Consider the following 15,270-nt stretch of genomic DNA (forward strand, 5'->3'; position numbering starts at 1 on the left):
ACATATGTAAAAGAAACATTACTAAAGCTTAAATCACATATAAAACCCCACACATTAATAGTGGGAGACCTCAACACCCCACTTTCACCACTGGACAGATCTCCCAAATTGAAACTTAACAGAGAAATAAAGGACTTAACTGATGTCATGACTCAAATGGACTTAATCGATATCTACAGAACATTCCATCCTAACAAAAAAGAATATACCTTCTTCTCAGCACCCCATGGAACCTTCTCTAAAATTGACCACATACTTGGCCACAAAACAAATCTCAACAGATACAAAACAATTGGAATAACCTCCTGTGTTCTATCAGACCACCATGGTCTAAAGTTGGATTTCAACAACAACAAAAACTACAGAAAACCTGCAATCTCATGGAAACTGAATAATACCCAACTGAATCACCAATGGGTTAAGGAAGAAATAAAGAAAGAAATTAAAGACTTCCTAGAGATCAATGAAAATGAAGACACCACATATCCAAATTTATGGGACACTATGAAAGCAGTACTAAGAGGGAAATTCATAGCACTAAATGCCCACATAAATAAGTTGGAGAAATCTCACACTAGAGACTTAACAGCATACCTGAAAGCTCTAGAACAAGAAGAAGCACAGTCTCCCAGGAAAAATAGACACCAGGAAATTATCAAAGTGAGAGCTGAAATCAATAAAATAGAAACAAAGAGAACAATACAAAAAATTAATGAAACAAAGAGTTGGTTCTTTGAGAAAATCAACAAGATAGACAAGCCCTTATCCAAACTAACCAAAAGACAGAGAGAGAGAGCATCCAAATCAACAAAATCAGAAATGAAAAGGGGGACATAACAACAGACATTGAGGAAATCCAGAGAATCATCAGGTCATACTTCAAAAACCTCTATTCGACAAAACTGGAAAACCTAAAAGAAATGGATAACTTTCTGGATAGGTACCACATACCTAAGTTAAATCAAGACCAGATAAACTATTTAAATAGTCCAATAACCCCTAACGAAATAGAAACAGTCATTAAAAGTCTCCCAACCAAAAAAAGCCCAGGACCAGATGGTTTCAGCGCAGAATTCTACCAGATCTTCAAAGAAGAGTTAATACCAATACTCTCTAAATTGTTCCACACAATAGAAACAGAAGGAACATTACCAAACTCCTTCTACGAGGCTACAATTACCCTAATTCCTAAACCAAACAAGGATACAACAAAGAAAGAGAACTACAGACCGATCTCCCTCATGAACATTGATGCAAAAATACTCAATAAAATACTGGCAAACAGACTCCAAGAACACATCAAAACAATTATCCACCATGATCAAGTAGGATTCATTCCAGGGATGCAAGGGTGGTTCAACATACGAAAGTCCGTCAATGTAATACACCATATAAACAAACTCAAAGAAAAAAACCATATGATCATCTCACTGGATGCAGAAAAGGCATTTGACAAAATCCAACACCCCTTCATGATAAAGGTATTGGAGCGATCAGGAATACAGGGAACATACCTAAACATAATAAAGGCAATTTACAGCAAGCCAACAGCCAACATCAAATTAAATGGAGAGAAACTCAAAGCAATTCCACTAAAATCAGGAACGAGGCAAGGCTGTCCACTCTCCCCATACTTATTCAATATAGTACTTGAAGTTCTAGCCAGAGCAATAAGACAACATAAGGAGATTAAGGGGATACAAATTGGAAAGGAAGAAGTCAAGCTTTCCCTATTTGCAGATGACATGATAGTATACTTGAGCGACCCCAAAGATTCCACCAAGGAACTGATACAGCTTATAAACACCTTCAGCAACATAGCAGGATACAAGATCAACTCAAAAAAATCAGTAGCCCTCCTATATACAATGGACAAAGAAGCGGAGAAGGAAATCAGAGATACATCACCCTTTACTATAGCCACAAATGACATAAAATACCTTGGGGTAACACTAACCAAGCAAGTGAAGGACCTATATGACAAGAACTTTAAGTCCCTGAAAAAAGAAATTGAAGAAGATGTCAGAAAATGGAAAGATCTCCCATGCTCATGGATAGGCAGGACTAACATAGTAAAAATGGCAATCTTACCAAAAGCAATCTACAGATTCAATGCAATCCCCATCAAAATACCAACACAATTCTTCACAGACCTGGAAAAAATAATACTCAACTTCATATGGAAAAACAAAAAACCCAGGATAGCCAAAGGAATCCTGTACAATAACACAACTTCTGGAGGCATCACGATCCCTGACTTCAAGCTCTACTATAGAGCTACAGTAATAAAAACAGCTTGGTACTGGCATAAAAACCGACATGTGGACCAATGGAATCGAATTGAAGACCCTGACATTAATCCGCACACCTATGAACATATAATTTTTGACAAAGAAGCCAAAAGTGCACAATGGAAAAAAGAAAGCATCTTCAACAAATGGTGCTGGCAAAACTGGATATCAACATGTAGAAGGCTGCAAATAGATCCATATCTATCACCGTGCACAAAACTTAAGTCCAAGTGGATCAAGGACCTCAACATAAATCCAGCTACTCTGAACCTGCTAGAAGAGAAAGTAGGAAGTAGTCTTGAACGCATTGGCATAGGAGATCACTTCCTAAATAGAACACCAGTAGCACAGACTCTGAGAAAAACAATCAATCAATGGGACCTCTTGAAACTGAGAAGCTTTTGTAGAGCAAAGGATACGGTCAACAAGGCAAAGTGACAGCCTACAGAATGGGAAAAGATCTTCACCAACCCCACATCTGACAGAGGACTGATATCCAGAATATATAAGGAATTCAAGAAATTAGACATCAAAATGCCCAACAGTCCAATTAAGAAATGGGCTATAGAACTAAACAGAGAATTCTCAACAGAGGAAACTCAAATGGCCGAAAGACATTTAAGGAACTGCTCAACATCCCTAATCATCAGGGAAATGCAAATCAAAACAACTCTGAGATACCACCTTATGCCTTTCAGAACGGCTAAGATCAAAAACACTGAAGACACCTTATGCTGGAGAGGATGTGGAGCTAGGGGAACTCTCCTCCACTGCTGGTGGGAATGCAAGCTTGTACAACCACTTTGGAAATCAATATGGCGCTTTCTTAGAAAATTGGGAATCCATCTCCCCCAAGATCCAGCTATACCACTCTTGGGCATATACCCAAGAAATGCTCAACCACACCATAAGAGCACTTGTTCAGCTATGTTCATATCAGCATTGTTTGTAATAGCCAGAACATGGAAACAACCCAGATGCCCTTCAACTGAAGAATGGATAAACAAAATGTGGTACATATACACAATGGAATACTACTCAGCAGAGAAAAACAATGGCATCATGAGGTTTGCAGACAAATGGATGGATCTAGAAAAAATCATCCTGAGTGAGGTAACCCAGACTCAGAAAGACAAACATGGTATGTACTCACTCATAGCAGGATACTAGACATGAAACAAGGATGACTTGTCTGCTACTCACATCACCAGGGAGGCTACCTGGAAAACAGGACCCCAAGAAAGACACAGGGATCACCCAATGACAGAGAAATGGAATGAGATCTACATGAACAGCCTGGACATGAGTGGGGGTAATGAAAGGCGAGGGTCGAGGGAAAGAGAGCTTGGGGGAGCGGGAGATCCCAGCTGGATCAACAACAGAGAGGGAGAACAAGGAATAGGAGACCATGGTAAATGAAGACCACATGAGAATAGGAAGAAGCAAAGTGCTAGAGAGGCCTACAGAAATCCACAAAGATACCCACACAACAGACTGCTGGCAATGGTCGAGAGACAGCCCGAACTGACCTACTCTGGTGATGGGATGGCCAAACACCCTAATTGTTGTGCTAGAAACCTCATCCAACTACTGAGGGATCTGGATGCAGAGATCCATGACTAGGGAGTCCAATTAGCGAGAATGAGGAGGGTTTATATGAGGGCGAATTGTTGAGACCAAGGTTGGATAAAGCACAGGGACAAATAGCCAAATGAATGGAAACACATGAACTATGAACCAATGGCTGAGGGGTCACCAACTGGATCAGGCCCTCTGAATGGGTGAGACAGTTGATTGGCTTGATCTGTTTGGGAGGCATCCAGGCAGTGGGACCAGATCTTGTGCTCATTGCATGAGTTGGCTGTTTGAAACCTGGGGCCTATGCAGGATTGTTTGGCTCGGCCTGGGAGGAGGGGACTAGACCTACCTGGACTGAGTCTACCAGGTTGACCTCAGTCTGTGGGGAAGGCTTTGCCCTGGAGGAGATGGGAATGGGGGGGGGGGTTGGGGGGAAGGTGAGGGGGACGGGAGGGGAGAGAACAAGGGAATCCGTGGCTGATATGTAGAACTGAATTGTATTGCAAAATAAATTAAAAAAAAATAAATCATCTTAACTATGAAAAAAAAAGAAATGTGAAAACATAAAAAAAAAAAAAATCTCCCACATGACAAGGATAAGAAACTATCTTGCAGGGGTGTGTTGCTCTATGAGGTATCTACAGACATCCTGCCAAGAATCAGCTCAGATGGTGGTAAAGTCTTGCCTGTATGGCCTCATTGGAAATATGCAAGGCTCCCAAAGGACCAATTGAATGCCAAATTTCCAGAGTAAATCTACTCTATCCAAGTCATTCAAGTAGGAGCGACCCTAACCTCCCAACCTGTCAATCCGGCCCACCACCATTGGAGGACATGACTAAGTCCTGAGCAGAGGATTCCATTAGTTTCATTCACAGTATCTGATTCTACGAGAAAGAGTGAGACCCAGCTGGCTGGAACCCTTCTAGAACATTCCAGATATAGCCAGAAGTATCCCCTTTTATCTTCTGAGGTAGAGATCAATTTTGAACATAGATATCCTTTTCTATCATTATTCTGATTGTTTTCCTACATAGAGAAGATCTTCTATATAAAATCCTGTGGCTGCTACTCCTTCTTCTACTTTCTATGAAAATTTAGTGATTTTCTTGAATTATAGTAGCAGGAAAGACACTAGTTTTTTTTCTTCAAAATGTGCACAGAGTTAATTCGAGAAAGCACACTCAGATTAGTCTCATGACAAAATTTCTGAGTTTATTTCCAAACTTAATGTTGCCGTCTACCCCTTGATCATTTGTCTTTTAAAAAAAGTAATTCTCCTCCCTCCCCCAAAAAGACAATTTAATAGTTGTCATCATTACCGTTAACAGACTTTTAAATTCATCAAATGGTACTCTTGATTTCCCATCAATTTGGCCATATGGAAACTTCGGAAGTGTAAAAGAAGAAGGAAAATTATTATGACATATATAATTGATATCATCTCATCACTAATAAATTAATAAACTAAAGTTCCACGATAAGCCTCTAATCTGAACTGTTCCACAAATTAATATCTTTTCAATAAAATAAAGTTCAACAACTTCCTTTAACCTATTTCTCAACTTGCTGGTTTCTGGTCTCTAAGATCTCCCCAGCTGTTGCAAGCAGCACAGGAATCTATTCTTTGTTTTCCTCCCTCCGGGCCCCCCCATCCCTCTAGTGAAATGTTTTGTAAAACCATAGGCAAAGTTGTATTTGTTAAAAAGATTGACGGGTGATGTTCTGATAAAACCTGAGAGTCACATCTCCTGGTTCATCTGCGCAAACCAGTCCTTGTAGCTCTGACAAACAGATGGGAAGCCTCTGTGAAGCGTGCTAATTCATGGCTACAGACGGAGTTTTCAAAAGAGAAGGATCCTTGTAGTTTGTTATTTGTGTGTTTCATATTTCAATCCTTTTTTTTTTTTTGGTTTTTTCGAGATTTTTCACTTCTTTACATATTTATCTGCAATGACTACAGAAAGGCCAAGGGCCTCAGTAAAGCCACAACAGACTGTCCACGATGGGACAGCTGCCCAGAGTCCTGTCAGACTGCATTTTGCACAACCTTTCATTGCATTTCATAAGCATTTCTGATTTTTTTCATATTTTAAAAAACATAATAGCTCCCTTGAGATTGTATACGTGGAAGGCACTGTGCTTTTTAAAACTCTGCCTCAATCATTCTTTAAATTTTAGCCTTCACAACAAGCTAAGCCCCGACACGTAAGCGTTTGTGCCGCACAGTGGTTTTCAGCTTTGCCTGGTAATTATAATCCTTTCTAATGTGTGGAACTTTTGAAAATGTGGAACAAGTTATGACGGCCAGACTTATAAAATCAGAATCTCTTAGTGTGGGACCGAGTGTTCCTTAAAATTCCCCAAGTGGTGATTCCCGGCGTTCAAAGACAGAGGTAAATTCCTTCCTCCCTTCTCCCCTCCCCTCTCCTGCCCCTCCCTCTGTCCCTCCGTCCCTCCGTCCTTCTGTCCCTCCCTCCCTCCCTCCCTCCCTCCTTCCCTCCCTCCCTTTCTTCCTGTGTCCAAGGCTGCAAAAATGATGAGTGATGGGTTCATAATAAATGGCATCACTGAACTTCTTCATTCCATCACTTCCCCACCCTTGGCCCCCACGCTTTGTGCTTGCAATCCTTCCTCAGCAATTGAAGAACTCAGTCCCAAAGCCGTGGGGCAACAAGCTTTGGGTTCTTCCTCCATCCTTGGTCAGGTGGGGCACCTTAGTCTGAACGCCTTGGAGAATCCAGAAGAATGACAGGAATCGAGGGAAAGGTTTCACCCCCAGGAAAGGGGTCTGTATTCAGTGTGGTGAAGTAGGGGCTCTTGTAGCCTGGGGCACCAAAATGGGGCCCTGGGGGCAGAGGAAAGGATACAGGCCGCCTTGGAAAAAGAGACGCTGCTGCTGTGAGATGGTCTGTATGTCAAATGTGTTGCTGATTGGTCAATAAATAAATCACTGATTGGCCATTGGCTAGGCAGGAAGTGTAGGCGGGACAAGGAGGAGAATAGAGCTGGGAAGTGGAAGGCTGAGAGGGAGACACTGCCAGCCGCCATCAGGACAAGGGAGATGTAAAGTACCGGTAAGCCACAAGCCACGTGGCAAGGTATAGATTAATAGAAATGGATTAATTTAAGCTGTAAAAAGAGTTAGCAAGAAGCCTGCCACGGCCATACAGTTTGTAACCAATATAAGTCTCTGTGTTTACTTGATCGGGTTTGAGCGGCTTGGGACTGGCGGGTGAGAGAGATTTGCCCTGACTGTGGGCCAGGCAGGAAAACTCTAGCAACACGCTGCAACCTCATATTCCTCTTGTTGGAAATAGTCAATACTTAACCATTTGCCCTTCTGGTGCCGGTTGTAAAACCATACTTGGACCACATCCTTTTCCAGCCCAAGCAGCTCCGCAATGATGCAGATCTGCAGCAGGGCAGGGTGGGCTTCGGGCACTGCAGAAACATACTCTCCAGGCTCCCTCTCAAGCGGTTCTCTACACTCCTCCCCTCCCCCCTCCCATTCCGCTTTCCCCAGCAGACCTGCATCAAGGCCTCTGCTTTGCATGTCTTCTGAAGGTTGTTACCAGCCTCCTCCACCCACTTCTGCAGCAGCTTACATACATTCTTGCAACTGAGCTGCAGATCCTCAAAGAGGCAAATGGTCAGCTGGCTGAACCTTTTTGAAGGGAAGCCCAAGGTAAGCCCCATGTCTGCCTGGGTATATACTCTAGGGGATCGATCCTCTTCTGCTTCAGGAGCTTGGCAAACTGCTTGAGTTCTTTCCACAGAGCGTTCATGTCCTGGGACTCCTCAGGACTTGGTTCCACCTTCAGGGCATGGACCCAGGGGAGCCCCCCTCTGAGCTGCTTTCCATGCCTGGCCCTTAGGCTGTGAACTCTCCAGGCTGATTGTGGACATTGGGTCCACTCCAACCTGAGGTCCACAGTGTGCCATCCCTCTACAGAACTCAGTGGGTGGAGGACATAGGGAAATCCCCAGCACCTCTGAGCCTGGCCCAAGCCCTGACCTGATTCCAGGCCCACTCAGAGGGTCTTGGAATCTTAGTCAGATTGCAGGGTCCATCTAGCCTACCTCTAGCCCTTCTGACGCATCACTCTGGTGGGGGTAAGAAGACGACATCTGAAGCTAGGTGTACGTCTATGGGGAAGACAGGCACTCCAAGAGGGGGCCTGAAGGGAGGAGGGTTCACCTAAGGGCCCAGAGGTAAATTCTTGTATTACCTACTGAAAATTTAATTTTCTACATTTCCTTACTTGGGCGAGTGTTTTTCAAGAGTAGTGAGCATACGTAAATGTGCTCTTCTCGTGCCGACACTGCCATTACTTAGGATATTTGGGGAGCTTTTTCTTGGAATTGCTCTGAGTCAATTTGCCAGCCACCATTAAAGCATTCTTTTCGCTGCCCAGCACAGAACTGTGGAAGAGCCACAGACCTGTGAGCACCAGGGGACTATCTCTTCCAGGCTGAAGCTGTACTCATAGTAGGATGAATGAACACAGAGCCTGGAGGTCTCCTTGTAAGGCTGCTGCTTGCACATTCTTTAATCCAGTGGTTCTCAACCTATGCACCATGACCCCCCAAGAGGGGCTGCCTAAGACCATCTGAAAACACAGGTACTTACATAACAATTCATTACATTACAGTTCATTACAGTCTATGTTGGAGAGGAAGTGGAGCAAAGGGAATGCTCCTCCACTGTTGGTGGGAATGCAAACTTGTACAACCACTGTGGAAATCAGTATGGCGGTTTCTCAGAAAATTGGGAATCGATCTACCTCAAGACCCAGCCATACCACTCTTGGGCATATACCCAAGGAATGCTAAATCATACCACAAAGATACATGCTCAACTATGTTCATAGCAGCACTATTCGTAATAGCCAGAACCTGGAAACAACCTAGATGTCCATCAACTGAAGAATGGATTAAGAAAATGTGGTACATATACACAATGGAGTACTACTCAGCAGAGAAAAACAATGACAGCATGAAATTTGCAGGCAAATGGATGGAACTAGAAAATGTCATTCTGAGTGAGGTAACCCAAACCCAGAAGGACAAACATGTTATGTACTCACTCATAAGTGGATACTAGATATAAAGCAAAGAACAATCAGACTGCAACCCACAGAACCAGGGAGGCTATATAGCAGGGGGGACCCTAGGATGACTGTGGCTTATAAAAAGCTTTGGTTTTACTCAATTACTGGGCAAGCCTCAATGAAACATTTCACTATTAGGATAAGAATTTATACTGTATCAAGCTGATAATAGAAAAATAAATAAATAAATAAGTGAAAAATTCATAACAGTAGCAAAATTGCAGTTATGAAGTACCAATGAAGATAATTTTGTGGTTGAGAGTCACCACGCACATGAGGAGCAGTATTAAAGGGTCACAGCATTAGGAAGGTTGAGAACCATTGCTTTAAACACTCCATCTCACTTTATAGTTATAGAGTCATAAAGGAGGATAGAATTAGAACTGGTTTTCTACCTCCTTCTGGATCTTCAGAGTTTATCCTCCTATGCCCTAACTTTCCACTTATTTTAGTCATCCAAGACAGCCCCATTGTCTTTTAGACCCCACCACACCTTGACTCAAACCCTTCGGGCTCTGAGCATCCGTACTCAGGCTCTTCATCCTTTCATGGTATTCTCTGGAACCCTCTACACTTACAAATTCCCCCTGTGCTCTCCATCTTTTTGCTAAATACTTCCTTCCCCTTCTTGATCTAACCAAAACTAGCTATTTCAAAAGATACAACTTTCTCAACACCTATAGTGTCTCAATACTCCAGAAACTTATCTAGCAAATGCTTAATACAATCATGATTGTGCCATGATAGTCCCATTGGTCATTGTTTAGACCTTGGGCAGAAGGCAAGATATGATGAGAGAACAGTGGATGTTGATAAGATTTCACATCAATTTTTTCAGTATGGAAATTCATGAGGTGTACTAGGAAAATAAAAAGTATTACAATATTATGATGCCCAGTCTTCAGGCTAGGTGAAAGACTGTGTCTTCATATTGTGATTAAAATTCAGAATCGTCCATCAAGCATGAATGTCCTGATAATCGCCTCTCTATGCAGAAATGAACAATGAAGAAAAAACTTTGCAAAGTGAGAGGGAGTTGAGAATCATTGAAGGACAGAAGATTTAAAAAGGAACACGAAGACAAAGAGAGACTGGAGAAGAGAACAGTGATCTTAATTGTTGGTCCAAGAAAAATCAGTTGCTCTGAATTATCTAGAAATGGCACAAACAGGGAATTCAGAGGAGTCTTCCAGACGCCATGAAAAGTTAAAAAGAGGAAGAAAGGGCAAAATGAAGGAGCTATCATTAAGGACAGGTAAATTTGATGGCTGAAGGAGAAAAAAAGGCAATTCAGTTTAGAGGGAGGACAGACACAGAGCTTCCAGGTCCCTTTCTGAAAGCTGTGGGTGACACAGCCCTACCTTTGTGTCAGTAGATAGAAAAGCCATAAGTATATGTTGCTCACAGTGAGAGCCTCCACTCCTGCTGCCCCGTGTTGGAAGAATTCCTAGAGAGTGATGAGTCAAAGAAAAGCTGAAATACCAATGGCTAATAAACACCTGGGAAAAAAAAGAAGCTCCATACTCTTAACCATCAGGGAACGTAAATTCAAAGTGCTTTGAGACTCCATCCCAACCCAGGTAAGGGACGTGGGGAAAGAGAAATCATTATACATTTCTGATAAGAAGCAAACCAGTATATAGCCACCATGGAAATCAGTATGGAGGGACTTCAAAAAACTAAAAATTCAGCTACTATGTGATTCAGCTAAACTACTCTTGGATCTATGACTGAAGGATTTTAAGTCAGCAAACCACAGAGGTATATTTACATATCTTTGCTTAATGCTACACTAATCACAATAGCTAACATATGGACTCAGCCTCGCTGTTCATCAATAGATAAGTTCATAAAGAAAATGTGAAACATACATACAACGGAGTTTAATTCAGCCATACAGAAGAATAAAATCGTTATTTGCTGGAAAGTAGGTGGGGCCGGAGACGGTCATGTTAGACAAAATAATCCACACACATTTCATATTTTCTCTAGAATGGATGCTGAAGGGGCGAGGGGGAATCTTGAGAGAGGGGAAAGGGAACAAGAAGAAAAGGTTAATGGGAGGAAAGAGATAAAAGGCTACATGTTTTCCCTATGTGGAATACACATAAAATGAGACATGAGAACAGACCATGGAATATTTGGAAGAAGAACGGGGTGCAGCCCAAGGAGGAGAGAGGAGACAGAAAGGATATCAGGGGCGAGTATGAGCAAATTACAATGTTATATATGAGTAAAAATGTCAACATGAAACCTGTTCTTTTGTGTGCTAACTGAAAATGAATAAAAATTAAAATGTTAAAGAAAAGGAAAGCCGACAAATGGGGCAAGTGCTGTATGGACTCCCTCTGAAACTTGAATCAAGCCCCCAAATAAATGCTATTTTTTACAAGTTGCCTTGGCCATGGTGTCTCTTCACAGCAAGAGAAAAGTAACTGAGGCCTCAAGGAAGATAGATAAGGAGTTTGCACAGCAGCTTGCCTTCTGCTGGGCAACTGGTAGATGCTACAGAGTAGTGATCTTCCGACTGGAGTGTAGTCGGGTAAATAAACTCAGTGTCTGTAGATATATCTTTTTACCGGTCTTTTATGAAATATGGTGACTTAAATGACAATGGTTCCATAGGCTCATGTGTTGGAGTACTTAGTCCTCAGTTGGTGGAACTGTTTGGGAAGGATTGGGAGGTGTGACCTTGTTGGAGGAGGTGTGTCACTGAGGGAGGGCTCTGAGGTTTCACGAGACTTTTGGGATCCCCAGTGTATTTTCTGCCTCATGGCTGTATCTCAACATGTGAGCTCTCAGCTCTTCCTTCACTATACCATCATGGACTCGAACTCTCTGGAGCCAAAACCCAAGTTAAATGCTTTCTTTTATAAGTTGCCTTGGTTACTAGGTTTTATCACAGCAATAGAACAGTAACTAAGACATCAGGAAAAAAAAGAAAGAAACTCAATGTTTTTGTTCTGTGGTGTTCTGGAAAGACAAACTGAGGTGTTCAGTGTTCAGTTGTAGCCATCAATTGTAGCTGGTGATTTCTGTGGTGTGCCCCCTTAGGACTGATTGAAAACCAGTAGCATGACATCCTTGAAGCAGGTCCTGGATGGGATCAAGGACCCTGGCTCCACCTGGCAGTTCCAACTGGCCCCTAGTTCCAGAGAGCCCTGTCACTGGACTCCAGGCTGGCTAAGGTAATCTCCAAGAGCCCTTTGGGAGATTTTCTGTGCTGCTGAGTCTGAGAACCATTGTTTATCAGACTTTAACCTGCATTATTCATCATCTGGGGATCTTGTTAGAATGCACGTGTTGACTCAGTGGGGGCTGTTGGTCCCTCTCAAGGGAAATAGTGGACTGAAAGAAAAAGTGGTTGCTCATCCACCCCTGTCTGCAATGTTTGGGAGAGTGGCTCACCACAAGTGTGAATTATTCATGATTGTTTTGCTTTTTAATTTGCGTTACATGTCAAAGTCATAAAATCTGTGTTTGCAGCCTCTCTGGGAAGGCAGACATAACAGTTACAACTGAAGAGGATGTGACAGTACCAGGCAGCCACCCTGCCCTTCCAGAAGCAGCTGCTTTTTGCCATCATCCCCTCCTGGTGAGCTCCACATGGATGCTTTGCATTTCCTACCACCCCCTATGACAGGTCTTCATATTTTTGGCCTTTACCCATTTCCTTCCCCAGTTGCAATGACTTACTTTTCTGTATATTCCCATTATTCCCCATTTCATATATTTTCTTGAAATGCCTTATTCAGCCTTCTTAAAATACAGCATTTTTTTTCTCCCCAAACTACAGAGTGCTCCCAGACATCCTTCTCTGTTTAGACACCCCTTCCTTGGGGTGTGTTCCAACAACAGATGGATCTTCATCTATTACATTTTAATTTTGTTTGCTTTGGGGTCTCTTGTGTTCTCTGAGACCACAAAAGGACCACAGGCTTTATTTACTTTTGCATTCTCAAGATGATACTTAGTCATATAGGAGATTTTTCAATAGATTTGTCAAGTAACTTATGAATTAATTTTCATCTTTTACATTCTTGTGAACGCTCCTTTGATGACGTATGATGGCAGTTTTGCAATTATTATTCTTTTTTTTTTTTTTTTTGGTTTTTCGAGACAGGGTTTCTCTGTGTAGCTTTGCGCCTTTCCTGGAACTCGCTTTGGAGACCAGGCTGGCCTCGAACTCACAGAGATCCGCCTGGCTCTGCCTCCCGAGTGCTGGGATTAAAGGCGTGCGCCACCACCGCCCGGCGCAATTATTATTCTATCTATAGCATGCAAGTTAATTCACTCCACACCTGTCTGCCGGTCTTTTTCAGGCTTTTTCTTCTCATCTGAACTGTGATTTTGCTGTTGTATACTCAACTTATAGACCATTATTTATCTGGTCCTGTATAAATGTAAGCAACCTCCAACTAAGCAATTCTTAATAGAATTAATCATATACTTTCACAGCATGATTTCTCTCTCTCTCTCTCTCTCTCTCTCTCTCTCTCTCTCTCTCTCTCTCTCTCTCTCTCTCTGTGTGTGTTTTGTTTTTGTGATCTAGGCTCTCCTTTTGCAAATTCACTATGTAGCCCAGACTTGCCAAAAACTTGCAATTCTGCTACTGCCTCCCTACATGCTAGATTACAGGTATGTAACCATGCCTAATGGGACCAGTTTTTTCAAAGCACTTTTATGTTTTCTCGTACTAACCCTACAACACAAATGTGCAGCACATTACCACCTCTTCAGTGTTTAGAAGCTAAAGTGAAATGTCTCCCATAAAGCCGAAAGCAAAGAAAACAGAAGCACGAGGTTAACCATGGTTGTTCCTCCCAATGTCCTCTGCACAGGGCCCACCCTGGGAACCACACCTCACTCTGACTGTGGGCTAATGATCTGCTCTACTCCACTTGCAAAGTTCTCTCCTCCTCAATACTCTGTTGAAAAACTGCAGCTCCGATAGGCCCAATTATCATACAGTAGAGCTCAGGGGCAATCTCTTCTTTAGACTACTACTGAATGATCCCATATTGCTTATGTTCCTTTTCAAGTGGAGTGTAATTGCTTTCTAAATCTGTGTTCAAACACTTAGAAGTAGTAACTCAAGACCTTTCTTCTAGAAGTCCTGTGCAAGGATCCCTCAGGAATTTGTTGAACCTAGTTTTAGAGGTAAATTTTAAATGTCCAAACACGATAATTTCACTAGACAGTGTGAGAAAGTGTCTGGTCTGTGGACCAGTTTACTCCCTTCTACATCATCACCGGCAAGTCAATGCTGCGTGTTCAACAGTTAATGATGTTTTAGAAATGCATGAGATGAGATGAGAGCCAACAACTTAGCATTCCCACCTGCTGAAATAAACACAGTACACATGAGTGGAAGACAGCAGTGGCGAAGAAATAAGTAGATCTCCAGTGGGCAACGGTGGGGTAAAAACACCATTCATGCCTTAGGAAGACAACAGCCAAAGATGGAAATGGCAGGGTGCCGGGGCATAATTAGCCTTCTCTCTTACTTAAAGTCACTTTCTAGGGATTCTTATGTGGTGGCAAGAACACACTGATTTATGAAAATGGGTAGAGGCAGCACACCCTCCCGAGGCGCAACACCGCAGCTGTGAGCACAGCACACAAATGCAGACGTAATCCATGGACACCGCTGTGTATCTGTGGGAAGACTGGAGAGTCTAGTTCCTTATTTTTCTATGTCTACACACTGTTCTATTATCAGTGGCCCCACTTGCCAGGTTCTTTGTGTTTCTGCCCCTCTCCTAAGGAGGGGGGATCTCATCTCCCTGTTAGAAGTGGGTGTGTGTGTGCTTTCTATGGTCCTCCCTACAAGACTCTACCAGTACAGTCTCTACAAAGGACTTGTTCAGGATACTTTTCACTGCAAATAGTATTTGTTGTAAAAAAATGTACAGATCATATATTAACTAGCACATACCGGAACTTATCTGGAAGCCACACATGCAGCTGGTAGGCAAATTTGGAAGTTGGAGAAAGAGAAGAGATTTTTTCTTTAAAAAATAGAGGAACTCTCACCTTGTAATTATGGAAAATGGTTGAAATAAGTGGATGCACAGGTTCTCTGAACTATTCCTCTCACTTCAACCGACGTCTGGATTGCACCATAAAACAACCTCCCACCCCCACCTTTTGTCTCCAAGAAGGGCATAGGATTCAATTTGACAGAGAAATATAAGGAGCTCAGAAGTGTGAATGTAGTGGTGTGGTGTGTGTGTGTGTGTGTGTGTGTGTGTGTGTGTGTGTCCACGCGTGCGCACGTGTAATCA

At 42.5% G+C, this 15,270-nt stretch overlaps 1 protein-coding gene and 1 pseudogene across 1 annotated transcript in view; both read right to left on the bottom strand.

Moving 5' to 3' along the window:
- Positions 1–15,270, bottom strand: part of LOC128105289 (pyroglutamylated RF-amide peptide receptor) — a 49,448-nt gene that overhangs the window by 33,581 nt on the left and 597 nt on the right. The gene's annotated exons all lie outside the window — the stretch shown is intronic.
- On the bottom strand, positions 6,587–7,943 carry LOC128105290 (POU domain, class 5, transcription factor 1-like; annotated as a pseudogene).

The sequence above is a fragment of the Peromyscus californicus genome, unplaced genomic scaffold, assembly GCF_007827085.1.
Source record: "Peromyscus californicus insignis strain IS unplaced genomic scaffold, ASM782708v3 Scaffold_9__1_contigs__length_137607984, whole genome shotgun sequence".
NCBI lineage: Eukaryota > Metazoa > Chordata > Mammalia > Rodentia > Cricetidae > Peromyscus > Peromyscus californicus.